This window comes from Tursiops truncatus, chromosome 1, assembly GCF_011762595.2.
Source record: "Tursiops truncatus isolate mTurTru1 chromosome 1, mTurTru1.mat.Y, whole genome shotgun sequence".
Taxonomy (NCBI): Eukaryota; Metazoa; Chordata; class Mammalia; order Artiodactyla; family Delphinidae; genus Tursiops; species Tursiops truncatus.
Window position 1 is genome coordinate 13681124 of NC_047034.1, and position 27532 is coordinate 13708655.

A 27532-nucleotide genomic window follows, 5' to 3' on the forward strand; every position below is an offset into this window, starting at 1 on the left:
GTTTTTTGTCACATAACAACATTACCTAGATAGCATTCCACTCCTAAAAATGTCAGATCCATACTCTTTGGATATGCCAAAAAAGTGACTGAAAATTCATTCCTTAATATAAAATCTGAATAATTATGTGCTATAAGATGTGAGACCTTTTTTTCTCTAGCATTCACTCTGTAATTATGCAAGTACTCCACACAGGAGGTCTTAGCAAAAAAAAAAAAATTATCTAAAGCAATGCTTCTTACAGTCTGATCTGCAGGCCAGTGGAAGTCTAAAAAGTAATACAGTTCATGACAAGATCAATAAATTATTTGAGACTAAGTGCATAGGAACTTTTATTACAATATGGTACTTCCAAGACGTCCAAGAATGTCATTTTTATTTTCTGTGTATTCATTTTTATTTATTTTTAAAGACTTGTTCTCTTGGGGGAAAAAAAACAGATAATTTGAGAAGTGCAGGGGTGCTGCTTACCTTTGTGTGTTTGTTAGGCAAATGATTTAATGGCAAAAAGTATTTAAGATATTCAGGGCATTATGTGGTAATGAATACCACATAATATGACCACATAAATGACCTTGAAGACATTTATCACATAACTTCATTAATCCAATTCTAGGTTAGTAGACTCATATCAGTGGGTCCAATTTCTTTCTCTTTTCTTTTCTCTCTTCATCTTTCTTTTTATTTATTTATTTATTTTTTGGGGGGGGGGAACGTCCTAAAAGTAACAGACAGCCTCTGACCATTTGGCTTCCGTGGATATCTACAGTTCACATTTATTAGTAATTTTATGTAACACTGAAATAAGCTCTTTTTATGTAATGTGTCTAATTAAAATGCCTGAGTATATTTCAGTGGTGAGTCCACATTGATTAGTACCCTGACTGGATCATGTTCATAGTTCTAGGGCCATTCCTTTAAGAAGTTGGTGGTCCCTAGAATTGCTTCACATAAAACAGTTTAATTGATATCTGTGGATGACCTTATCAAAGCTCAAGTAAGGAGAAACACTTCTTCATATATATAGATACTCAACTTCCTACATAGCAGAGAATCATAAAGCTATTGGTTTGCTCAGAAAATGTCCATATTAGAGCACAACAAAATCTACTAAGACACTCAGATGGACCCCTTATCATCATTCAGAAATGCAGCCTCTTACCAAAGCTGTGGTAGTACTGAATGGTACCATTCATTTTCACTTTAGGCAAATTTACTTTATCAGTAATTAGGTTTTTCCTTTTTTCCAAAAAAAAAAAAGATCATTGACTGTCATGAAAAATATATCTTGAGGAATTTGTTAATCCCCAGATTTCTGAGGACCACTAAAACACACAATTTTTCTCACACAGATGTAGAAAAATCTATCGTACGCATAATCTTAACCTGAAGGTTGTATGAAGCGTGATACTTTTTCTCCTTCCCGCACAAAAATGTTACGAACAAGGAAGAAAGAGTGATGCCACAATAAAATGCATTTTCGCTAGATTGTGAAAGAGGTTTTGTCTTCATTTTTAATATAATAGGATTGGAAGAGCCAAAAGGAATCAAAATGCCAGCTGTATTTTCACAAAGTTGGGCTGTTTTCAATGGCCTCCTTCTCCTCCTTGAATACACATTTTCTAGGCATTTTCTTCTAGTCCAAGGCAGTTTCCTCTGTGTTGACCACTTGCTCTGACCTATAATATTTCACCACTATGAGTTTTGCTTCACATTCTCAAGAGAAACTGCTTCTGCAATAGCACAGTTATCAGATGCAGACCCTTCTAAGTTCATATTATACAAAAAAAAAAGAAAAAAAAAACATTACTTTTAAAATTTCTCGAACCTAGCATTCTGACAGTAAGGGTCAGTTGTGTTGGCATAATGGAGGCTTCACTGCTGACTACTTCACAGAAATATTTCTACAGGCTTCTTTCCCTCAAAATCACATTTCCTTAATGACTGGGAGTTTGGGATTAGAAGATGCAAACTAGTATACCCAGAATGGATAAACAACAAGGCCCTACTGTATAGCATAGGGATCTATATTCAATATCCTGTGATAAACAATAATGGAAAAGAATATATATATGTATAACTGAATCATTTACTCTACAGCAGAAATTAGCAAAACACTGTAAATCAACTATACTTCTATGAAATATTTTTAAAAACACATTTCCTTACAGTGTGACATATGTCTTATACATACCTTCACACCATGTTAACCAGCTTTGAACCTTTCCTAAAGTTGTACCTCTCGTAGGCAAGCAATTTCTTTCACTGGCTGGAGGACCTACTGCAACGGTTTTATAATTGCCTTTTCTTTTTTCTGCTTAAAGTGGAAAATGAATTTGATCTCAAAATATATTTTAGCTACAGATAGTTTGACATCCCCTTATTTATTTTCTACAATCCTATTGGGTCATAGCTAGCTTTACTTTAGTTTCTGATGAAATCATCCAAGCACCCACAGTCCATAACTGGAAGATTTGAGTCTACCTTAAATTACCCCCAGATTCTTATCAGACACAAATGAAGTATGTTTGTTTCTAAATGCCAAGTAGCTTAAAATTTCAAGTTTGATTAGTCCTCCACTTCCACTGCTTCTTCTTGTCCTAAGGTATTGAAACTGAAGCTTGATCTTGAAGTCCGTCTGTCTGAGATGACTCTTACTGTTTCAAGTCCCTCCGCAGGCTGCAGAGAAGCCCAATCACTGGGTCTCAAGTTCCTAACACTACTGCTCAGGTATCTTTCCCAAAGCACAGCACTGACACTGGTTCCCTCTTTCCTAAAGGTGGGTTTCTCTCTCTCTCCCTCTCCCCCCACCTCCATTTCTCTCCTTTCAGCTTCAGCCGTTCTCTCTCCCGGAAAATGCCCTACTTCTGTGAACTCTTACACCCATGTTCTGATTTCTGGTTTCCAGCCAAGACAGCCCCTTTCCTAGGTACGAGATAATTTACTATTTCGGTGAATTCTTTGCTTGACTCTGCTAAGGACCCTCATTGGGCCTATCCCACTCTGACAGCTCTATATAACTTCAACTCTCAGGGGGCAGGGCTTAGGGCAAGATTGTTACTTCTAAGATTTTACTGATATCCTCTTCAGGGACCAGCTTTGCAAAGAACACTCAGAAACGTGGGGAAGCAAAAATAACACTCAGAGATGGTCTGGGGGAGTGGAAGGGGAACTCAGGTTAAGAAAGGCCAAATAATATATTTGGAAGATAATGATAACCTAAGTTGGCCTAGAACATTTGTTTAGGTATATGTTTAGAGAGAATGTCAAAGAGCAACATAGACAACAGAATGTGATGACTAAAATATAATGGAACAAACTGAATTTCTTGCTATCATAGCCCATGTCTCTAACCTTAGGGGTTAGAGACAGCTGACTGGTCCATTGCTTCAACCACTGTGTTTCCATGTGAGGGGGCCCTGATGAGAACACAGGGAGATGAATGTGCCCCTCATGGAAAACGTTTATAGAGTTATTATTCTGCAGGATATGGGGTCCAAACAATGTGTGTGCGTGTATACATACACACATGATTTGATAAAGGAGGCATCAAAACAATATCATTCTTGTGCAGTTATTTTTTAAATCTTTAAACAAATCTATGAAAACACAAAAACACCTGTAGTCACTGGCCAAACCCTCCATTCTTACCAACACCCATTCCACTCACACCCTCCCCCCACCTCCACGTCAGCAGAGCCAGCAGGAGCTGGAATCAGACAAACTTCCTCCACTTTATGGCGACCCCGTAACCTAAGCCGAAATCAATGACATTCAAAGGGAGCTTCAGTTTTTAGCATTTGTAAGAGCCAATAATTAAATTGGAAGAGATGGAAGAATGAGGCTGGGTGGTGGTGACGGTTTAGCAAATGTTTTTCATCCCCTTACCCGCCCAGTGAATGTACAGCTTTGGGACAATTACACATTTCAACACAGTGTTGAATAAAGTTTCATCAGGGTCCAGAGAGGGTTAGGAATTGAGACATACGTACATATGTCTATTCTTAAAACAATCACTGGAAAGGGAAGTGAGATTACAATTAGACATATATTTGAGGGTCGGCTTGACTCGAGATAAGAGACTACATAAATGAAGGCTAAATATCCGAATAACGTCAAGAGTCTTTTTAGAAAGAAGGAGCTGGGGAGGGATAGTAAGCAAGAAGCATCGGGGTCTGTTACTGGGTCAATATGCTTATTCCCATTTTATAAATGAGAAAACTAGGGTTGGATGGGTTTATTAAGTTGGCATAAGTCTGAGAGGATCCTACATGAAGAGTCAGAATTGAAACTAGGTTTGTCAGACTGAAGATCCTCAACTAGTTTCACTGCCTCTGAAAAGGATGCTTTTAAAGAGAACAATAGAGTTACCCGAATAAAAAGATCATTTTCCAATTCTGCATGCTGCCTATGAAGAACAGAACTTTGTACTTGAAATTTGGAAGGAGGTAAAGGAAAAGCAGTTGATGTTTATTTTTTTTCACTGAAGATAAATAGTAATAAAACTGATGGAATAAGGGTCTGAGAAACTGTAAGTGATTTAAATACAACTAGAGATGTGTTAGATAAAATTCTAGGACTCAGATTCAGGGCAATAAGAGAAAATCTCTGGAAGATGGTTTGGAATTACTCAATACTTGTCTGGTATAGACCATCCATCCTGATCTTTCCCTAGTAAGGTGTCTTTTATATAAAAATGTTTAAATGGCCCTAGTTCTTGGCCTAGAGAAACATAGGGGCTTATATGGAAAACAGTGGGTTTTTTTAAAAAACTTTTTTTTTCATTGGATGATTATTTATTCTCAAAACTGAGCTGTGTGACTTTTCCCAGAGTCCAAAAGCTGAGACCACCTCTTTATTCATATGTAGGGTCTTTAACTCAGCGTAAGTTTTTTCATTTGTTTTTGTTAAAAAGAATGCTGTCTTAATCTGTTCAAGTTGCTATAACAAAATATCATAGACTGGATAGCTTATAAACAACAAAAATGTATTTCTCACAGTTCTGAAGGTTGAGAAGTCCAAGATTAAGGCACCAGCAGCTCTGGTGTCGGTGAGAGCCCGCGTCCTCATAGATGGCTGTCTTCTCACTGTAACATCACATGGCTGAAGGTGCAAGGGAGCCTTCTTGTGCCTCTTTTTTAAGGGCACTAGTCCCACTAACGAGAGCTCCAGCCTCATGATCTAATCATCTCCCAAAGGTCTCACCTCCTGATATCATCACCTTGAGGGTCAGGATTTCAACAATATATCAACTTTGGGGGGACACAAACATTCAGACCACAGCAAATGGCTTCTCTCATTAAAGGAACAGGCGGTTGGGATTGCAGTTTGATTTCCAACATCCCCATGAAGAGGATCATAAATCTACGTGACCTGGGAGGGTGCTAAGTAACTTCAACATCAGCGTCCCTGCAGTGTTGCAAGTGGTGGGGAAGAGGCCTCAACAAACAGCCCCCCAGGAGCCATAATGGAAATTGCAATGGACTGTACAAGTTTATAGGAATATAGAAATGAATAGAGTGGACCTATTCGTTTCTACAGTCCTATAGAGTGCTTGCATAGGTGAAACAAATGAATAATTATAATGTGGCGTGATACGAATGCTATAAGAGAATCTAGGAGGAAGACATAACTCAAGATAAAGAAAGAGATCTACATGAAATATCTCTGTGAAGAAATATTTGGATAGAGTTTTAAAGAAATCAGGCCAATAAGAAGGGGATGAGTACCCCAGCCAGTGTTAGAGCATGGACATGAGTGATTGAGAAGGCAGAGCAGGTAGTCTGACGTCTTGACTTTTATTTCTGGAACAGAGATTGAGTTTGGAGGATCTGAATTTGGAGAGATTGTCTGGGTCCAAATCCCAAGGAATCTTCAGTGCCAAGTTAAAGAATTTGATATTTTCTTTTTATAACTGGGAGACATGATCCTTTTTGCATTCTTGAAGACAATTTTAGTAACACTGTTGAGAATGATTTGTAGGGAGATTATGAAGGAAGGCAGGGAATTGGGTATGAATTTATGCAGCCTTTTAAGTGAGAGATGATGATGGTCTAAATGAAATCATCAAAGAGGGGAAATAAAAAGGAGACTTAGTGATTGATTGGATATTGGATGTAAGGAAAGAGAGATATATTCAGTTTCCTGCTTTGGGAACTTGAAGAGACAGTAATTCCAGTTATCAATAATGAAAATATAAAAGGAAGATCAGGATGGAGTGGGGAGGGGGAAATGATAAGCTTGGTTTGGTATATGTTGAATTTAAAGAACAGATTCATGTTTACCTAGAAATATTCAGTAGGTAGTTGGAAGCATATAAATGGAATTTCAAAGAGAGATACATGGTGGAAGTTAAGAATTTGGAAAGGATTTGATTACTCAGGTAATGCTGTAATTTAAAAAGAGGAACCAGACAGAGTAACACTAGAGTCCATTAGATGGAGAGTGCAAAATCAGACTGATCGCACAAAATAGGAAATGAATTAGAAGAGAGTATTCTGAGACACTGTCAAAAACAGAAAACAAGTAAGGGAACTGATTTTATTTTTTATTGGAGTATAGTTGTTTTACAATGCTGTATTAGTTTTTGCTGTACAGCAAAGCGAATCAGCTATATGTATACATATCTCCCCTCTTTTCTGGACTTCGTTCCCAATTAGGTCGCAACAGAGCACTGAGTTCCCCGTGCCATACAGTCAGTTCTCATAACTTGTCTCTGTTGTGTATAGTATCAATAGTGTATATATGTCAATCCCAATCTCCCTATTCATCCCACCGCTCCCCACTTGGTATCCATACATTTGTTCTCCACATCTGTGTCTCCATTTCTATTTTGCAAATAAGTTTTTGCAATAGGGAGAGAACTCCAGATCTGAAGATTGGTGCTTTTTGCCTAAGATTTTTATAGGGAAGAGGTAGAGTGCTTTACAGTTTGAAGATTTATGTGTGGTCTTAAAGGAGATTAGGGAACGGTATAATTATAATCAAAAAGTGCAATGTCACTGAGATCAAGGAAGAAAGAAGTTTTAAGAATGAGTTGGCGCTTATTAGCAATTTAAATGAAGACAGATAAATCCTTTCTCCAACTAGAGAATCAATAGTGAGGCTGGAAAGAATAATTTGAGAAGAATGGTGAGTACACAGGCCAGACTACATGTGATATGTAATATCAGTGATACTGAGAAGTCACATATCAATATCTATTTGCTTGTTTTCTTATAAATATATACTACAAATTGTTGCAATGGGATAGTTAGTAAATGTACCAGAATCAAGGGAAGATGTTGCCATGTTTTGTAGGCAGAAGGGAAGTAGTGGGTGGAAAAGAAGAGATTCAAAATACTATTGTTGCAAAATTTAAAATTTTCAGTTATGTGGATTGAAAAAAACTTTGATATGGATTAAAAGTATATATTTGAGATTCTCTATAAGCATGTCAAAACGTCAAAGGTATGATTACGACAATGGAAAGATTTGGGGAAACAATACACAGATTTATGGAATATTCAACTGAAATGATAATAACCTCTTTTGAGGAGACTAACTGATGCACTTTCCTTACGGATCACAAGCTAGGTTAGGATTTTGATAAATGGAAGTGACGTGGAATGGGAATTTGTGTGCTAAAGCATGAAAATGCTGAACTCCATAAGCTAGTGAGGACATTTCATCACTTAGAGAAAGAGTTACAGTGTCCACGCTTGTGCCTCAATCTCAAAATCTCAAAAATCACCCTCCCAACTAAAGCAGTAATATTCAATACATCCCACAGTCACAGCATGCAGAACACAAAATATTCAGAATAGAAAAGGCTTCAGGTAACAGGGCTCTATAAATGGGCAATGAAACATCCCCATCATTATAAATGATTAGTGGCAAACCTTTGCCAACCGTATTGAAATGGAAAAAGTCCACGGGAAGATTCGGTTCTCAAAGTGAACTTTAAAAATCGCACATCTAGGGAGGGACAGACTCTTCATAAGTAAGGAGTTCTGACAGTACAGAGTGCCATCTCAGCCAAACTATGGATAGTTCCTTCAGCACCATACTATACAATTTGAGCAGAAATATAAACACAGAACCCAGATATTATATAGGAAAGTTCTCATTAATTTTTCCAAATTTTCAACTCCCTTCACACTTCAGGATTGCAAAGTTCTTAGCCAAAACTGCTCAAGAATATAATCCCAGGCCTGGTCCCCTCTGAAGTTCTCTTACTTTTATACTGTCCAAATTCTATTTTCCATCCTGTGCTGTGTGTCCTCCTTTGTTTTGTTTGCTTGTTGGCTTTGTTTTGTTTGGCCACAGCTTGTCTGGGTCAGGTTATCCCGTGATTATATCAGGACTCATTAATATTGATAGAAAAGTCAAAGAATTTTGAAAAGAAAATGTTAGGCAAATGATTTTTTTCATCTTTGATGAAAAACATGCCCATGTCCACTTCTTCATTCCTGTTAGGACTATACATTATTTTAAAGCTCTCAGAAGGGAATTTGGTGATAAAATCATAAAACCTTGAAGAAAATTATCCACTTTAACAATGGATTTTGAGAGTTCATATATTTATCCTAAAGAAATGACCTGAAATTATGCAAGGAAAAAAAAAGGTTCCTGTTCAAGATCTTTACTAAAGGATATAAATTAAAAATAACACCAATTTGTAACTATAGGGAAATGAAATCTATGTATTTGACTGAATAACATACAGATATTTAAATAAGGTGTAATGAGTTTCATAGCAAGATAAACTGTTGGTGTTAGGTTAAAAGAGGAGGAAACGCTATTATATACATATTGATCACAATTATATAAAGACAAAATGACATGAAAGATATGTAAGAAAATGTAAACTATAGATGCCTTCTCTGTAAGATGAATATTCTGCCATTTCTTTGACATTTCTATAGTTTCCACATTTTCTGAAATATACCTGTTTTATTATATAAACTTAAAGCTACATTTTAATTTTCAAATAATAATAAAGAGATCGTCCCTCATTGATCCCAGATGAGGGCACACGGGAAGACCCCGAGAACAGCTGTTATTGACAAGAAATTGTTGGTGTAAACATGGTACCTGAGATACCTATCATGAGAGTCATTCTCTTGGGCTTTTGGGCTCTAAAAATCATTGATAAAATGCAAATACATTATGTTGGTCCATTAGCACATGACTATTACTCCTATGAAGCTCTAAGGCTGCTATTGATGTCTAATTTGCCTAATCTACATAGAGGAAGGCCCAGGAAAAACAGAGCCTAGGAAAAACTGTGTTCTTTAATGGATAGAGTAGAAAAGAAACTTCTGAAGCATGAGACCTGGTTTAGTAAACCCATTTAAGACACCTATGTATCACATAAAGTCCTAGCGATTATCATCTGTTAGATGCACCATTACTTTGGTTACCACTACAAAATTTTAAATGCTGCCAATTAAACTACAACACAATGCTACCTATAACTTGGAATCTGTATTTTTTTCCTCATTGTAAAAGCTACAGTGGACGTCTTTACATATATTAGATAGCACTCTTGTGCATATATAAACAGGAGCAAAATGAACTGGTTAGAATGTTTCCAACATTACTTTCCAAGTCCAACTCTTTTGAATAACTCTGCAACTCAGAGCAACTTACGTCTGTGTTTTTCATACAATATCGTTACATAAGTAGGTGATGGAACTGTGTTCCAAGCTTTCCACGTTTTGATGCTGTCACTTTCTTACTCATCCCAGAAGGTGTCAATGTAAGACACGTAATCTTTCCTCGAGTGGTTCTAAAATGGTCTGCGGACTGAAACGCCGGGGGTGCGTCATTGTCTAATCAGGAAAAACAAATTCACACGTATGGAGACAGCTAACCCATGACTGCTGACCAGCCAGCAGTGAGCATGAGCTCCCACACGTGATAAAACACATCCCAATTTCAAAGAAATTAAATTGTTTTAAAAACTGCATCTCAGAATCTATGAAATAGGGTAACAAGATATAGGATCATAAGCTAGTAAAGAATATCAACATTCTCCCATATGCTTTGTGGGAGGTGAGAATATGAGCAGAGGGCAGTTTTGTGAAGGAGGACTCAGACGGCCAGTAACAGACTTACATACTTAACTCTCCCATGTAGGTGTAGCTGGTATTATGATTTCCATTTTATAACAGAGAAAGATACCCAGTGCTTCACACATAGTAAATAATGGACAGAACTAAGATCAGTAAATAATGGGCGGGACTAGAATCTAAGTCTCCTGATTTCTGGAACAATCTGTGTCGCTTTACCATCATATTCCTATCCACTAAAGGCATACAAAATTAATTAACATCTGCATATATGTTAATTGGATATACATGCTCAATAAAAGGGATATCTTATTAGGGACACATATACAGTAACAATTAAAGGGATAATACATAATAATATCTAACACAAGCAGTGTGCAATTAATTAAAGTTGATATTAATGTTTAATTACATATTTTAAAAAAAACATAAAACAGATGTAACCATATCTCTTTTGGTTACCCTAAAGAGACAGTGGTTCAAAATGCAAAGCCAATACATATACTTTATATTATTAATACCTGAAAATGCATGCATTTTATCAGGTCACTGTATACGTTATCTCTACTCCTCCCCTTTCATCCTTCCTTCCTTAATACTCATTTTAATTTGACTCCTCTAAGTTTGTATCTTTTCTGCTGTTCTTACTTCTTGCCCTCCCGTGTTTCTGGCTTGGTGGAGGGCTCCTTATTCATTATGCCATTCTACTGATTAAGTTCAAGGCTGAAAACTTTGCTGACTCTTAAATTAGATGCCAATTTCGCTTTTGAGCGCTCTCTAGGTATTGTCTTATATGATTCTGACATAATGACTTCCTATCTGCACTTTAAGCATTTGCTTGCATTTGGATTTTAACACGTATACTTTGACTTCTGCCTGCAGAATCATTCCTTTGTTGTTGCTATCATTTATTAGGCTCTGACATTTCTCTTGAAATATAATAAACTTAATGAAAACACTGTACAGATATATTTAAATATAAAATCGTTTGTCCTACAGGTGTACATCTTTTAGTATTCACCTTTTAATCTCAAGAAAGGCAACAGCATAAGAAGGCAGAAAGAGTATTAAGTTGCTTTGAAGCTAAGAAGATTAAAGTAAGAAGAATGGACTGTAACTTTAAAAATCAAAGGAGGGCGTCCTTTTCTTTGTTGTTAACTCCGTTGATCTACCCACTGTGCTATTCTTCTTCCAAGAAGTTGGGGAAAAAAGAACATTTCTGTAGCTATTTGGAAGAGTAATAAAACATGGCTCGTTATTTGTAATCAGGGTTTTTGCTGGCTCCCAGATTCATTTCAGTAGCTTGTACAATTCAGCAACCGTGAGTGTTGCTAGCAGAATATTTAATAAAGAAGGTCATATTCAGAATGCACTATATTTTCCTTCCTCCTGACAACATAAATCGGATTATCCTGAGCAATTAAATATTTGCACAAAAGGAAGACAAGAATTCCTCGAGAAGAAAGTGAAAGATTATGAGAGTTAAAAATCTGCAACGGTGACATGTGTCTTCTCTTGGCTGCAATTTGTTCAGGTGCTTTCATCAGGGAAGGGCATCTAAAATACACTGTAAACTGAAGGATTAGCAAAATGCACAAACAATGGGATTACGAAACTCCATGAAGATGAGACCTAAAACTGTATATCACTAGCATATAGTAAAAAATATAATAAAAATAGACAAAGTATTTTTTATTTCTTGCTATTCAGAGTGTATGATTTTAAATTTTTTTTCCCCATAAAACTTGAAGTAAATGTAATGACTGAAGAAAAGATGAGTTAAGAATCTGGTTTTGGAGACAGATATACTCATGAAAAATTACTACTCTGCATCAGCTTTTCTGAAAATTTTATTTTTTATTCTCAAAAATAAGCAAAATCTATAGATTTTAATGAAAAACGAACTCCATTAAACCGTACTAGACCCTGCCTTCATAGCACAGATACAAAAGTAAAATTTGGTTTGCTAAGAAATGCAGTAGTCAGGATAATTCGATTTTTTTTTAACTCCAGGCTACATTTCATCTTGAAATCTTCTCTCTGAATTAGTATTTGAGCTTCTGCTGAATATAAATTTCCTGCTACTCCTTTTTACCATGTATCAATTTATTTCCATCACAGCCGACTCTATCTGAACCCAAACCTGCAAGGATTGGTGATGATTTCAAAGATGTTTTTCAGAAAATCTTTGTTAAAAACTGGCATGTCCTCTTTAAAACACTTCCACTTTTTCCTAATGATGAAAAATAACAATACAAAAAACCAATTTGAGTGTTTCCTGGGTTTATGTATCTAATCAGTTAAAAATATAAATATTATTTGTGAACACAGCCTATGCATTCTTTTTTGTAAGCATCTTAATTTCATCATCTAATCAATATTGTTTAGCTTTTTTACCCCACTTAGAATAACTTGTTACATCAAAAAAGGCAAGCATAAAGAATTCATCATTAGGAACTTCCCTGGTGGCGAAGTGGTTGGGAGTCGGCCTGCCAACGCAGGGACACGGGTTTGAGCCCTGGTCCAGGAAGATCCCACATGCAGCGGAGCTATAAGCCCGTGTGCCACAACTACTGAGCCTGCACTCTAGAGCCCACGAGCCACAACTACTGAAGCCTGCGTGCCTAGAGCCTGTGCTCCACAATAAGAGAAGCCACTGCAATGAGAAGCCCACGCACCGCAACGAAGAGTAGCCCCCGCTCGCCACAACTAGAGAAAATCCGTGCACAGCAACAAAGACCCAACACAGCCAAAAATAAAATAATTTTTTAAAAAAAGAATTCATCATTAAATATTAATAAAATGAAAAAGCACAGCTCAATGTAAACACCCATTATCGACCTAGATTTTCTATTAGGTACACATAAATATCCGTCACCCTGATAATTATTATTTAATATAATTAAAATTTGATTAAAGAATGTAGATTATGTTACTGTAAGGCAAGAAATTTGGTTATTTGGAGTGGTACATTAATTTATTAAGTCATTTCTAATCAATTCAACTTTTCTGCCACCTAGCCCCTGAGGACCACTCCTTTCAGAGTTCCACACCAGTGAAAAGGCTGGTGATACTGGCCTGCTAAGCCACACACTAAATTGACTAGAGTCTCCCATATAATGCAGCCTTTGGCACCCTCGCTCATGGAAAAGGAGTATTTTCCTGGTCATCCATAATACTATTCTATAGCTGCTTACCCATGTCCTGCCCAGTCCCAGCGGAAACACTGAAAAAATTAGAAAGTTAGAGACACATCCAGTCCTAAAACGTAAATTAGGGATGGACTGCAAGAACTTGGATAGCCAAGCCCAACAAACTGGTACAGTTTTGACTTCACTATTAAAAGCTGTGTCACCTTAAGCAACTTATATATCCTCGTTAAGCTTTAGTTTCCACCCTGCCAAACAGAGGCAATACTAATAGCCACCTCATATGTCATTGTTCTGAGCATCAAATGAGATAACGCATCTTACACAGAGGAATGCTCAGTAAATGTCAGTGCTTGGTGGTGACGTCGTTACTTCCCCCAAAAGTCTTAGAGTGTTGAAATAATATTTTCACTTTACTACATATCCCTTATATACATGTTTCATTTATTGCAATATACTCTGATATGGTTAGCTTTTTGAGTCAACAGGATAAGTAACATTTCTTTGTTGCTCATAAAGGAAGTATGTCCTTACATCAATAATAAGAAAATAAGGATTTTAGAGAGGAATGTGGAACTGTCAACGTTACTTTTCCCTAAGCGGGAAAGGAAATCTCTATCTCCTTTCGAGTCTCTCCCCTTTGGATCTGGTCTTTGGAGCCTCCCTAGGACACTTCTGAGGGACAATGGCTAAAGACATCCTCTGCCACATGTAGGAAATCAGAAAACCAGGGAGGGAACAGAAAGTGGATCAACTAATTATTTTAATTATAAACCAGATTACTTACCTCTCTATTCCTCTCTGTGCTATTTTTTTCTTTATTCCCTAGCCTTAGTAAAACAGTAGGTAGATATTCTAAGAACAGGGATCGACTATGCCATGGGTAACTAAATAAACTGGTGAGAGATCTCTTTCTCTGAAAGAGAAACATAGAGGTTAAGAGTTAGGCATCATCCAGCCACCCTCTTGAATGAAGACCCTCTGTCCATCACCAAATTTAAGAGTTTGGAATTCGATTTTATAAACTTTTGCAATACACTTGGGGAAATCTATGCCAAGCCCGAGTGACATCCACAAGCAGTACTGTGATCAAATTGGTTTCAGAAGGAAACCTAACCGTTAGGCTCTAAGGAACTCCTGGTGCCTGGAAAGACTCTACTTCATCAACTCTAAGAAGGCTATGAGGAACCAGTGGCTTTTAACTTCCTGATAATGGAGTTTTCTTTGCAGAAGCACTAGGGACACAAACAATACCTGACAGGCAGGAGAAGCCAAAGCTGCAGTAAAAACGTTGCAAAGCATTTTTGAGCATTTTATCACATCTCATCCATGTATTTGAAAATTGTTTACTAACATATTGAATGGAACTTTGTATAAAGCAAACATGAAAATATAGAGTCTAAGACTTTGATTCCATGTTATATGTTAATAATCTCAGCTTTAGCAAATGAACTGTGTCTTTTATTACTTGTAAAACAATGCACGTCTTACCTATTTATCAGAAGAGGTTATGATAAAAGAATTGAGAACATATTTTTAAACACTTGAATCAGGGCTCTCAGTTAAAAATGTCATGTAAGATATTTTTACTTTGCCCTTCTTTTCTTGAAACGCACTTAAACGGATATAAAAGTTGAAAAATAGAAAAAAATTTAATCTTCAATGAAGCAAAAGAAGCAGAACCTCAAACAGGAACTCCAGTAAATTCTTGGAAATCTGGGTTCTAAGAGCTGGTTATACATTCTAAGTGCCAAAACATGAAAAAAAAAAAAAAAGGTGCCTAAAAGCGTTATATTTTTAAAAGTCCTATCTATTTTGATTAAAGAAAAAAACTAAAAACAGGAAGATGATCAATGAGAGAAAGAAAATGTCCTTGAAAAAAAACTAAATTCAATGTAATAGAATGATACAGAAAGAAAAGCTGAAGGAAAAAACTTACTGACATGAAATTTCTGGGAGAAGCAGACCATCAGGGATGAAGGTTGAAGAACTGAAGACAATTGTGAGTTTACAAAACAGAGTTTTCAAGCCCTGTTATTAGCCATGGACACCCCCTGAACACCAAAGCCAAGATAAGACTTATCCCAAGGAAAAAAAAAATGTATATAAAAGATTTTATGACCCCACTGAGATTTGTTGCCACAAACAACCTTTGAAATGAACTGTTAGCATTATATCTTCCTTCCCTAATACACACACACATTATTCTTGAGCAAACAGCCAACCTTACTCAAATATAAGAAATAATAAGGAAAAAAAAGAGCATGATAAATTTTTGAAATTAAAGAAACAAGCTTAAGCAAAATAACTTGAACAAATGTTACAGCAGAAAAAATAACTTGCTCAAGGATACTACAAAAACTGTTTAAGCTTAGTCATGAAAAATAAAGACAGCATTTCTATGAAGTGAGAAGGAGCTCAAAATAGAGATACAATAGCTCTAAAACAAAAAGAGAAAATTAAAAATGAGCTGTCAGAGCTCAGCATGAAGTTGAAGACAATAAAAAATAGTATAGCAATAAAAGTCATAACTAGAGTAACGTGTATAAAATAAATATTATAAAGACAGAAAATAGCTAGATTTGAGAAGCCACACAAAATGAAATGTAAAAGGGCAAAGATATAAAAATGATTATAGAGAAGATCCTAGTAAGTTAGAAAATAAAGAACAAAACATCGGTAAAATAATGATCCAGAGAAGAAAAACAGAACACAAATGAAATTCGAAAAGAAATGTTCCAAGACATAACAGACTCTGTGTCTTATAGCTTCTAACTATCATGTGAATGTGTGTTCCAAAGGCTTTTCAATAATGACATATCTTTATGATCATGCAGTCAAAGAGTACAAGATACTTAGGGGATCAAGATAAGACTAAGCAAATATTGAAATCCCCTGTACTAAATCATAAGCTTTATACACGTGTATTTGAAAATTGCAATAAAGACACATCCCAATGACTCACACACACACAGAAAGAAAGAAATATGCTAACTCCAAGTATGGTCCAAGTTATGACCAGAAATTGCTAGGCAAGCTAAAAGCAAGAAGAACACTCAAAGCTTGAGCAATAACTAGAGCTTGCTGCCATGAAATTGGGACTAAAGCCACCAGTGTGAAGTCAGAGCTATTGCCTCCACAGCAAAGTCATAAGGTAAAAGTTAAGACATTCCCAGGTAAACAAAGGCTAAAGGGATTTATTATCACTAGACATCCCTACAAAAAAATGATAAAGGAATATTTCAAGTTGAAACAAAGAGACACTACATTATCTCAAAGCCACGTGAAAATATAAAGTTCTCTATTTAAGATAAACACAAAGACAAGTATAAAGACCAGTATTATCATAATTTTGGTTCATAACTCCACTCGATTATTTTACAGGATTTAAAAGAACAAAGCAGAAAAAGTAATGATAAATCTATGCTAATGGATACACAATATATAAAGATGTAACTTGTAACACAAATAACAAATTGGGGAGGGAAGCTCAACAGGAGTAGTTTTTGTATGTGATTCAAGATGAGTTGTTCCCAGTTTAAAACAGATTGTTATTAATTTAGGGTGTTGTATATAATCCCTATGATAACCAGAAAGAAAATATCTATAGAATATAAACAAAAGTAAATGAAATCAACATGTGTTACTACAAAAATCGAATAGACACAAAGGAAGGCAGTAAAAGGAAATAAGGGATTAAAAAAAAAAGATATAAAACATACAGGAAACAAACACTAAAATGGCAACAGTAGATTCTTCCCAAACAGTAATTAACCTAAATGTAAATGGATTAAACTCCCCAGGATCTAATTATATACTATCTATAAGAGACTCATTTTAGATCTAAGGACACACATAAATTGCAAGAGAAAGTATGGGGAAAAAAGTTATTCCATTCAATAGTAACCAAAATAGAACAGCAGTGGCTATTCTAACATCAGACAAAGGAGTCTTTAAGTCAAAAGTGTTACAAGGCGGCTTCCCTGGTGGCGCAGTGGTTGAGAGTCCGCCTGCCGATGCAGGGGACACGGGTTCGTGCCCCAGTCTGGGAAGATCCCACATGCTGCAGAGCGGCTGGACCCGTGAGGCATGGCCGCTGAGCCTGCGCATCTGGAGCCTGTTTTCCGCAATGGGAGAGGCCACAGCAGTGAGAGGCCCGCGTACCGCAAAAAAAAAAGTGTTACAAGGGACAAAGAAGGACAGTATATAATGATAAAAGGATCAACTTACCAAGAAGACATAACAATCTTTTTCAATATTTATTTATTTGTCTGCAGCATGCAGGAATTTTAGTTGGGGCATGCAGAATCTTGTTCTCTGACCAGGGATCAAACCCAGGCCTCCTGCATCGGGAGCACAGAGTCTTAACCACTGGACCACCAGGGAAGTCCCAAGACATAACAATTTTAGACATATAGGTGCCAAGCATCAGAACCCCTAAATATATGAAGCAAACATTGACAGAACAAGAGGGACAAATAGATGGCTCTACAGTAAAAGTAGTAGACTTCAATAGCCCACTTTTAATAGTGGATAGAACAACCAGAGAGAAGATTAATAAGGAAAGAGAAGATTATAGACCAATTGGCCCTAACAAGTATATACAGAACACTCCACCCAACAGAAGCAAAACATGTTTTTCTCAGGTGCACTTAGAACATTCTCTAGGATATGCAGAACATTCTCTAGGATATGTTATATGTTATGTCATCAAAAACACCTTATTAATTTGAAATAATACAATTTTTTTTGATCACAATGAAATGAAACTAGAAATCAATAGCAGAAGAAAACCTGGGAAATCCACAAATATGTGGAACTTAACACACTCTTGAGAAACCAATGGGTCAAAGTTAAATCACAAGGGAAATTAGAAAATATTTTGAGACAAAGGAAAATAAAATACAGAATACCAAGGCTTACGGAATGCAACAAAAGCAGTTATAAGAGGGAAATTTATAGTTATAAATGCTTACATCATAAAAAAAAAGATCTAAAATTAACAACCTAAATTTGCACCTTAAGTATTAGATAAAGGATACACTAAATCCAAAGCTAATAGAAGGAAGGAAAAAAATAAACATTTGGACAAAGATAATTAAATTAGAGACTAGAAAAACAAGAGAGAAAATTAATGAAGAGTTTGTTCTTTAAAAACGTCCACAAATTAATAAACATTTACACCTTGATTAGCTAAACAGAGAAAGAGAAAAGACCAAAATAATTAAAATCGAAATGAAAGCAGGGCCATAACTACTGATTATAGAGAAATAAAAAGGATTATAACAGAGTACTAAGAGCAATTGTACACACAAATAGGATAACCTAGATGAAAATTTCAGGACAAATTCCTAGAAACATTCAACATACCAAGATTAAATCATAAAGAAACAGGAAATCTGAACAGACCTATACAGAGAAGAAAGCATAAAGGAAATCTTCATGACACTGGATTTGACAATGCTTTCTCGGATATAACACCAAAAGCACAGATAACAAAAGAAAACTAGGTAAATTGGACTACATCAAAATTAACTTTCTGTTTGTCAAATGACACAGTTAATAAAAAGATAACCCATGGAATTTTTAAAAATTGCAAATCATATATCTGATGAGAGGTTACTACCCAGAATATATAAAAAAACCCTACAAATCAAAAACAACAAAATCACATATCTGCTAAGAGGTTTCTATCCAGAATATATAAAGAATGACTACAACTCAAAATGACAATAAAAAAATGGATGAATCTTAAATGCATATTACCTTTAAAATAAAAACAATTTTTAGATGGGCAAAGGACTTGAATAGTTATTTCTCTAAAGAAGATATACAAATGTCCAAAAGCAGATGAAAAGATTACCAGTATCACTAACCGTTAGAGAAATGCAAATGAAAACCACAATGAGATATCACCTTATACCCATTAGAAGGGCTGTTATTAACAAAAACAAAACAACAAAACCAGAAAATAAGTTTTAGCAAGGATATAGAGAAACTGGAATCATATGCATTACTGGTAGAAATGTAAAACAGTGCAGCTTCTAGGAAAACAGTACTGTATTGTGGTTCCTCTAAAAGAAATAAAACTAGTACTACCATATATCCCAAAGTCAGATACTGGGACATATATATGCTTTTATATATATATATATATATATAGGCATATACCCAAAAGAATCTCGAGTAGGAACTCGAACAGGTATTTATACACCCATGTTCTAATAGCATTACTGTTGATAGCCAAAGGGTGGAAGCAACCAAAGTGTCCATTGATGGATGGATAAATAAAACATGGTATATACATGCAATGGACTATTGTTCAGTCTTAAAAAGGAAATTGTGACATATGCTACAACACGGACAAACTTTAAGGACATTATGCTAAGTGAATTAAGCCAGTCAGAAAACTATAAATACAGTATAATACTATAAGATTCCACACACTTGAGGTACGAGTAACCAAATTCACAGTGACAGAGAGTAGAAGGGTGGTGGCCAGGGGCTGGGAGAAGGGGATAGTGGGGAACTGTCATTTAACAGATGCAGAGTTTCAGTTTTCCAAGATGAAAAGAGTTCTGGAGATGGATTACGGCGATGGTTGCACAACAGTACAAATGCCCTTAAGGCCACCAAACTGTACACTTAAACGTGGTCAAAATGATAAATTTTGTGTTATGTATATCTTACAATTTTTTTAAAAGCAAAATGAGTTATGAAGTCATGAGAAAGCATGGGTGAATCTTAAATACATATTGCTCTGTGAAAGAAGTCAACTATATACACTGTGATCCCAATATTTGACATTTTGGAAAAATAACATCTATAGAGATGATTAAAAAATAATCTGTTTCCAGGAGATTGGGTGGAGAGGAAATGGCTGAATAGGTGAAGAATAGTAGGTATTTTAGGACAAGAAAAATTATTCTGTATGGTACTGGGTAAACCACAGGAAGTTCCACCCACTGGGAGGAGTCCCTGCACCGCTGCTCTCCAGGGCTTCTCCTGAGTGGGGTTGTAGGGAGTGGCCATCCACTCTGAGTTCATGCCAGTGTATCATGCAGGTGCATCCATAGATCAGGCCTGAGCTTCTTCTTCTGTTAGTTAGTCATAGGGAACTCTTCATATGGTGAAGCCTATCCGGCAAGGAAGGATCCACAGCACAGAGCAGGTATGATGGAAGTCTAAGCTACCGGCCAGTGCTGTTTACTCATTCCTGACCCCGCTTAGTCCCAGCCTTTACAGGCCATTTCCATTTTCAGGTGAATGCTGCTGTGCACATCCAATGTTAGGCTGGGTAGACGAGGTAATACTCAGTTCATAGTGGGCAACTGGGGGTGCACAGTCACTTTGTTACAGTAGCAAACCAAGCTGATTTTCCATGAACAAAATTTGTTACCAGAAGAGGAGACAGATGCCCTTTCTGAAAACCCCAAGGAGTCTGGCTCTTAAGCTAGTATTGCAATTGCTGTACAGCATCTACCACAGACACTGGGGACTTCTGACTCATATGGCCAAGTGTCAGAGGAGCTTGAATTGCAGCATCTGTTTCATGCAGACCCATTTTCTTGCTCTAAGACATAAGAACTAGCAGCCTTTGGGATGTCCAGAAAGTAGGCTAGAGTCAAATGACAAATGAGATGTGAGGGGAGGGATGGAGTGGGAGGTTGGGGGTAGAAGATAGAAGCTGTTACATGCAGGATGGATAAACACCAAGGTCCTACTGTACAGTACAGGCAACTATATTCAATATCCTGTGATAAACCATAATGGAAAAGACTATAAAAAAGAATGTAAATATATGTATAACTGAACCACTTTGCTGTACAGCAGAAATTAACACACTGTAAATCAACTATATTCAATTTAAAAAATTAAAAATTAAAAAAAAACTGAAAAAAAAGAATTCAAAGAAGCCCAGCAAGTGTTATACCTCTTTTTCCTGCGGTTGGTGATTCCAAGCACATCAAATTCTTTCTCATTTTTGAAGGGCATCTCAAATTGCCATAGACCACTGGCCCTTCAGAAATGTCACAACTGTGGCATGGCCCTCAATTTTCACTGAGGTTATATCTCAACCTCTCACACACATACCTTACCAAAGCTTCTAGGAGGTTTGCTCTCTACTGCTCATCAGTTCCCTTTGGCATAATATCATAAACGTAATGAACCAGTGTGATGTTCTGTTGGATATCAAGATGATCAAGATAGCACTCAACTATATTAAGAAAGAAAGCCAGTGATCTGACATAGTCTTGAGGCAACACCATAAAGGAAGACTTGTGTCTGCCATATAAAGGCAAAAGGCTTCTGCTTTTCTTTCACAATAGGTACGAGGTAAGGTCAAAGCATCTGGGGATTCATACACCAGCTGTCAGGATGGATGCTGATCAGCCCCAGTAAAGATATCACATCTAGAACCACAAATACTGGCATTACCACCTGATTAAGTCATCAGCTCAGTGCTTTGTGACCGCCTGGAGGGGTGGGAGGGAGAAGCAAGAGGGAAGAGATATGGGAACATATGTATATGCATAACTGAGTCACTTTGTTATAAAGCAGAAACTAACACACCATTGTAGAGCAATTATACTCCAATAAAGATGTTAAAAAAAAAAAAAGATACAATCACTCTCCATGGCTCACGGTTTATGCTCAGGGCAAAAAGGTAAAATTAACGGATGTGTGACTGGAAACACCAGTCCTGCATAATCTCGTCAATTCCCCTCTGAGTTGTGATATTTCTTTTGGCAGGAGCAGAGACAGTTCCAGGAGTATCCACTTAGCAATTCATGTTATAATAGTTCCTCACTCAATGGATAAGGGAAACAATGTATTTTGCTAGAGAGTAAATCTTTTCCCACTAAACATTCTGGACCTGGAGAAAAAGTCAGATACTGGGACAACAGTCCCACTGGAAGCACAGTCAGGATAAACCAGAAACTAAGAAAAAAGAGGTGGGGCTGGGACTTCCCTGGTGGTGCAGTGGTTAAGAATCCGCCTGCCAATGCAGGGGACACGGGTTTGAGCCCTGGTCCGGGAAGATCCCACATGCTGCGAAGCAACTAAGCCTATGCGCCACAACTACTGAGCCTGCGGTCTAGAGCCTACTGGCCGCAACTACTGAAGCCCACGCGCCTAAGGGCCCGTGTTCCGCAACAAGAGAAGCCACTGCAATGAGAAGCCCATGCACCGCAATGAAGACCCAATGCAGCCAAAAATAAATTAAATAAATAAATTTATTAAAAAAAAAAAAGATGTGGGGTTGACAAGGAATACGGTGGATGCCACAGATGAAAGTGAAACTTCTCTGAGCATGTTTTTATAGCTTTTAAAATTTATGAACCATGTATGTTTTACATTCTTTAAAATTGAACAGAAAAGAAAAAAATATAAAACTTATTACAGAGAGAAAGAAATAAAACCAACTGCACACCAAAATAAGAGTATAAGAACAGAAAGAAATAGTTTAAACCAAGCACCAATACTCTGAAGCATACTAAGGACACACAGAACTGCAAAAAAGAAAATGTCTTGAACTTAGTAGTTTTGGCAGTGGTGGTGTTTGTATAATAATCCGAAATTACTGTATAAGCATACTAGGATAAAGCAAATCAATATATATATACACATATATGTGTGTGTGTGTGTGTGTGTGTGTGTGTGTGTGTGTGTGTGTGTGTTTTCAAGCAGCTTTCTCCTGTAAAAGAAGACAGACACGAATATGGAATGGGATAGGTGAGGAAGAAACCTGTACTGTTGAATTTGAATTGGAAATATTAGCAAAGGATCATGATCAATAATAATAATGATGACAAAAATAATAATAACCTCCAAGCTCCGTTTGCTACAAGCAGTGTCACATAACAGCAATGAGCATATGTAGGTCCCATTCTAAATACCATTCCACTCTTAAAAAAAAAAAAAAAGACTCCTTGGAAAACTAGCTGGGCCAAGAAAATTATCCTAAGGGTCCACAAGTAAACCTGACAGTACTATACATTTTAGCATGAAGATTGGATGATAATATGAAATTCTTTGGAATAGTTAGATTCAGATTTAAATAGCATGTTGGTTACTGTCTGGCGGTGATCAGAATTCGTTTCTCTCTTACGTGTATTCTCTCTTTGTATTGCCAGGACAGGAACCTTGGGAAATGCATTTCCAAATACCCTTGGCGCCAGAACTGTGAAGATAATGATGGTGTTTCCAAGGAAATGGACTGGACTGGGTTTGGGGCCCTTCCTTCTCTTGCAGCAGTTGAAGCACAGGCTTTAGCAGCCTGTGCTTCAAACTTTTCAGCAGTCTGGTGACCTCTGCATTCCCTGACTCTCCACTGGATTTGGGACTACAGGGTAGCTGTGATGTTGGTACCACCAACAAACCCCTCAGCTCTGATTGCAGCTTCCATCGGACCTGAAAACCTACTTGTGCCCACCTACTTCCCGCCAACTTCTTTATCTTCAAACCTTCCAATAAATGTGCATAAGTACCAGTTCCCTTTATTAAATTCCCTTCTGCTTGAAAAATCTAGAGTGGTTTACGTCTTCTTACACTGATAGCTAATTGATAAAGAATTTTTATATTATTTTTATTATTCTTTGGAGAATACATTAAAACATTTAGAACCTATTAATAAATTAGGACTTCTGAAAATTTTTCTCTGACCTGATCTTGCAAGTCTACAATAATGAGTTTATTTCCTCTAAAGAAAGGATCACAGTTTATTCTCATAGAAACATCAGTTATCATAATAAAAAGTATCCACTAAAATCTTCCAAAGATCACAATCATATTGGAAGGTAGATTTTAAAATATTTCATGGTGTGGGAACACTACATTCTAGATAATTCCTCTTGTGGACACCACCACTGTCATCACACGTCTCACTCTCCTCCAGCTGCTGCCGCTACAGAACCACTGTCTGGCTGGGCCATGACTACAACTGCTACCACTGCCACCACCTCCATATACCTTACTCTCTAATATTTCTGAAGGCACACAGTATCCTGATGGACCATCTTTTCAATACAGATTCACACGTGCCTTACACACATTCACTCTACTGATCCTTGAGGGATTAGGGCCTCCCCGCCTTTTTAAGCCAGTACATAAGACACTGCAGAAAACAAAACTTCTGTAAATGCGCTCATTAAGTAGGTAATTATTTAATGTTTCCTCTATCTGGAATTCCCTTCTTCCCTTCTTCTGTTGACTGACACCTATTTGCCAGCCGTGATTCAGTCTCGATGTCACGTTCTTAGGATTTTTTCCTCAGTCTCCTGCCCGCCATGGCATCGTCCAATCCTGCAGTCCCCTGTCCTTACCTCTGTGAATCCATTTAACGTACTTTATTGTTTCCCTTGTAACTCCCGATGTCCTTAAGGTATAAATATGGTCATGACAGCAGTCAAAGAATATTATTTACCTGTGCCAATTCACTGTACAGAAAAGCATGCTTCCTTGAAATGTTCTGAAATTTACTTAGAAACAAACCAGAAGGTGGAAAAGAGTAGATGAAGGAAAAGTGAAAACAAATTTGGCCATGAATTAGTAATTGTTGAAAGTGGGTACCACGGGTTCATCATAATTTTCTCTGTTTCCCTTTGTTTGAAATTTTCCATGATAAAAATTTCAGAATCCACCACAAATGTTTCCAGGAGTTCTCAGGCCCCTTAGCTACTGGAAGTGTCTGCTCTTTGTTCTCTGAATTGCCATGAAGCTGCTTTCTAGTCCTGCTCAGGCTGTAAGTGGCAAGGGGCCGCTGACGCTTGCCTAGGTCATGAACACTGAGGGCACATGCAGACGTGTGTGCTAAGGCTGCTGATTCCTGCTGTCCTGGGATCCAGGTGCTGGAAATGATAACGACTGGACCAAGGACAAAGGGTACCGTCTCTATAGATCCTTGTACAACCTCTTGCTTAACTGATGTTAGCACTAGTGAATGACCTGGTGCCACACATATCCAATCAGCATTTTAGCCAAACAGGTTTCTTTCGACTTTCACTTACTCTCCTACTGTAACCACCTCCTAAAAGTCATCTATGTCTCCCGTAGGACACGAGACGATGGTAACTGGCTTATGGGCTTATCTGAAGGAGAGGTGCCCAAACGTGTTCAGAATAATGTTGCCATTTCCTCTCCGACATATACCCACTTTCTCTGAACCCAGCTTGTGCTCACCTGACTTGCCCTCCTCCTATAAGTCTAGCCTATTATTGAAAAACACTTTTTAAAAATGCCGTTTCTTCATCCACTAAAAATTACGCATAACTCTCCTACACACTACGTGTGTTATTTAAAAACTCTATTATATAATAGTTAAAGGAAAGTAACATGTTTATTTTTTAGTGTATTATACTATAAACCACTTATTCCAGATAGTATGTGTTTAAACAGTATCTAGTTGGACTTTATTACAAATCATCTGGAAAGACCTATAGGGAAGAACTGGGATAATTATTATAAATTACATTTGGTGAGCTAGGGTCTTGCTAGGCTTAAACTAATCACTCATTGAGAGTTTGTACCTTTGGAAGGATCACTTACTTATTCAGGCCACCAAGGTACTATTTACTGTTTTTATTACTCCTGAGTCCCTGAAGCTAAACAGGTAATAAAAAAAAATCAACAAACAAAGGCTTTCTTTCCCACTCATCTGCTATAAATGATTTTACCTTTTATTTCTTGCCATTTCCTCAGGCAAATACAGAATCCAAATGTGATTAATACTTAGATTTTTTTATGAAACGTATTTTAATTTTGATTAGCTCAAAACTGTCCTGTGTTATTCAACATTTGTAGCTGAGCGTAGAGACCTTTGGAAAGGGATTTTTTTTAATGAAAGAAAATCACACAAAGGCAGAAAAATAGATTTGCTTTCTCCTTTGTGGCTTCCTACATCTGAGATTTCAATTCCCCCAAAGAATCACTTCAGTATAACTCAAACTTTTATTCAGGCAATGTTATTTTTATCTACTTTTTCCAACCATTTTTTTAGTGTTTATTTTTCTCATTTTTTACTACATTTCCATGGACCTTTAGCAGAGAGGCTTTGTGTAATACTGAAACTTCACTTTCATAGGCTATAGTAAATAAGACTACTGCGTTAATCTGAAATGTGTGCATCATTTTAGCATTTAGAGCAGCACTGCCCAAGAGAAGTTTCTAAGATGATAGAAATGGTCTATATCTGTGATATGGCAGTCCTCAATCATACATGGCTATTTATTTCCTGAAATGTAACTAACGCAACTGAGGAGCTAAACTTTTCATTTTATTTAATGTTAATTAATTTAAATTGAAATAAACACATGTGACTAGTGGCTACCATATTGGATAGCACGAGTACAGAACATAAAGAACCAAACTTCAAATGGCAATAATAACATTCCTAAAAGCACAGCTCTGCCATCAACTTGCTGTGAGGCCCTACGATAAAGATTTCATGACCCAAGGAGGAACAGGGTTGGGCCAGAACAGGGCTTCCTAAGAAACGTTATGCTCTCAATCTCATGGCAACAGTGGCAGCCCACACCTTTCACTGTTTCCTATTCTCTTTATTGGTTTTGGGGTCTCCACAGAAAACATATATGGTTTATGAAGACACAGCATACACTGAATGACATACCAAAAAAAAAAACATATATATGCTGTCTACTAGAGACCCACTTCAGACCTAGGGACACATACAGACTGAAAGTGAGGGGATGGAAAAAGGAATTCCATGGAAATCAAAAGAAAGGTGGAGTAGCAGTACTCGTAATTAGACAAAATAGACTTTAAAATAAAGACTGTTACAAAAGACAAGGAAGAACTCTACACAGTGATCAAGGGGTCAATCCAAGAAGAAGATATAACAATTATAGATATATATGCACCCAACACAGGAGCACCTCAATATATATGGCAAATGCTAACAGCCATAAAAGGGGAAATCAACAGTAACACAATAATAATGGGGGACTTTAACACCCCACTTACACCAATGGAGAGATCATGCAAACAGAAAATTAATAAGGAAACACAGGCCTTAAATGACACACTAGACCAGATGGCCTTAATTGATATTCACAGAGCATTCCATCTGAAAGCAGCAGACTACACTTTCTTTTCAAGTGCACATGGAACATTCTCCAGGATATGACCACACGCTGGGCCACAAAGCAAGCCTCGGTAAATTTAAGAAAACTGAAATCATATCAAGCATCTTTTCCAACCACAACACTATGAGATTAGAAATCAATTACAGGAAAAAAAAAACTAAAAAACACAAACACATGGAAGCTAAACAATATGTTACTAAACAACCAATAGATCACTGAAGAA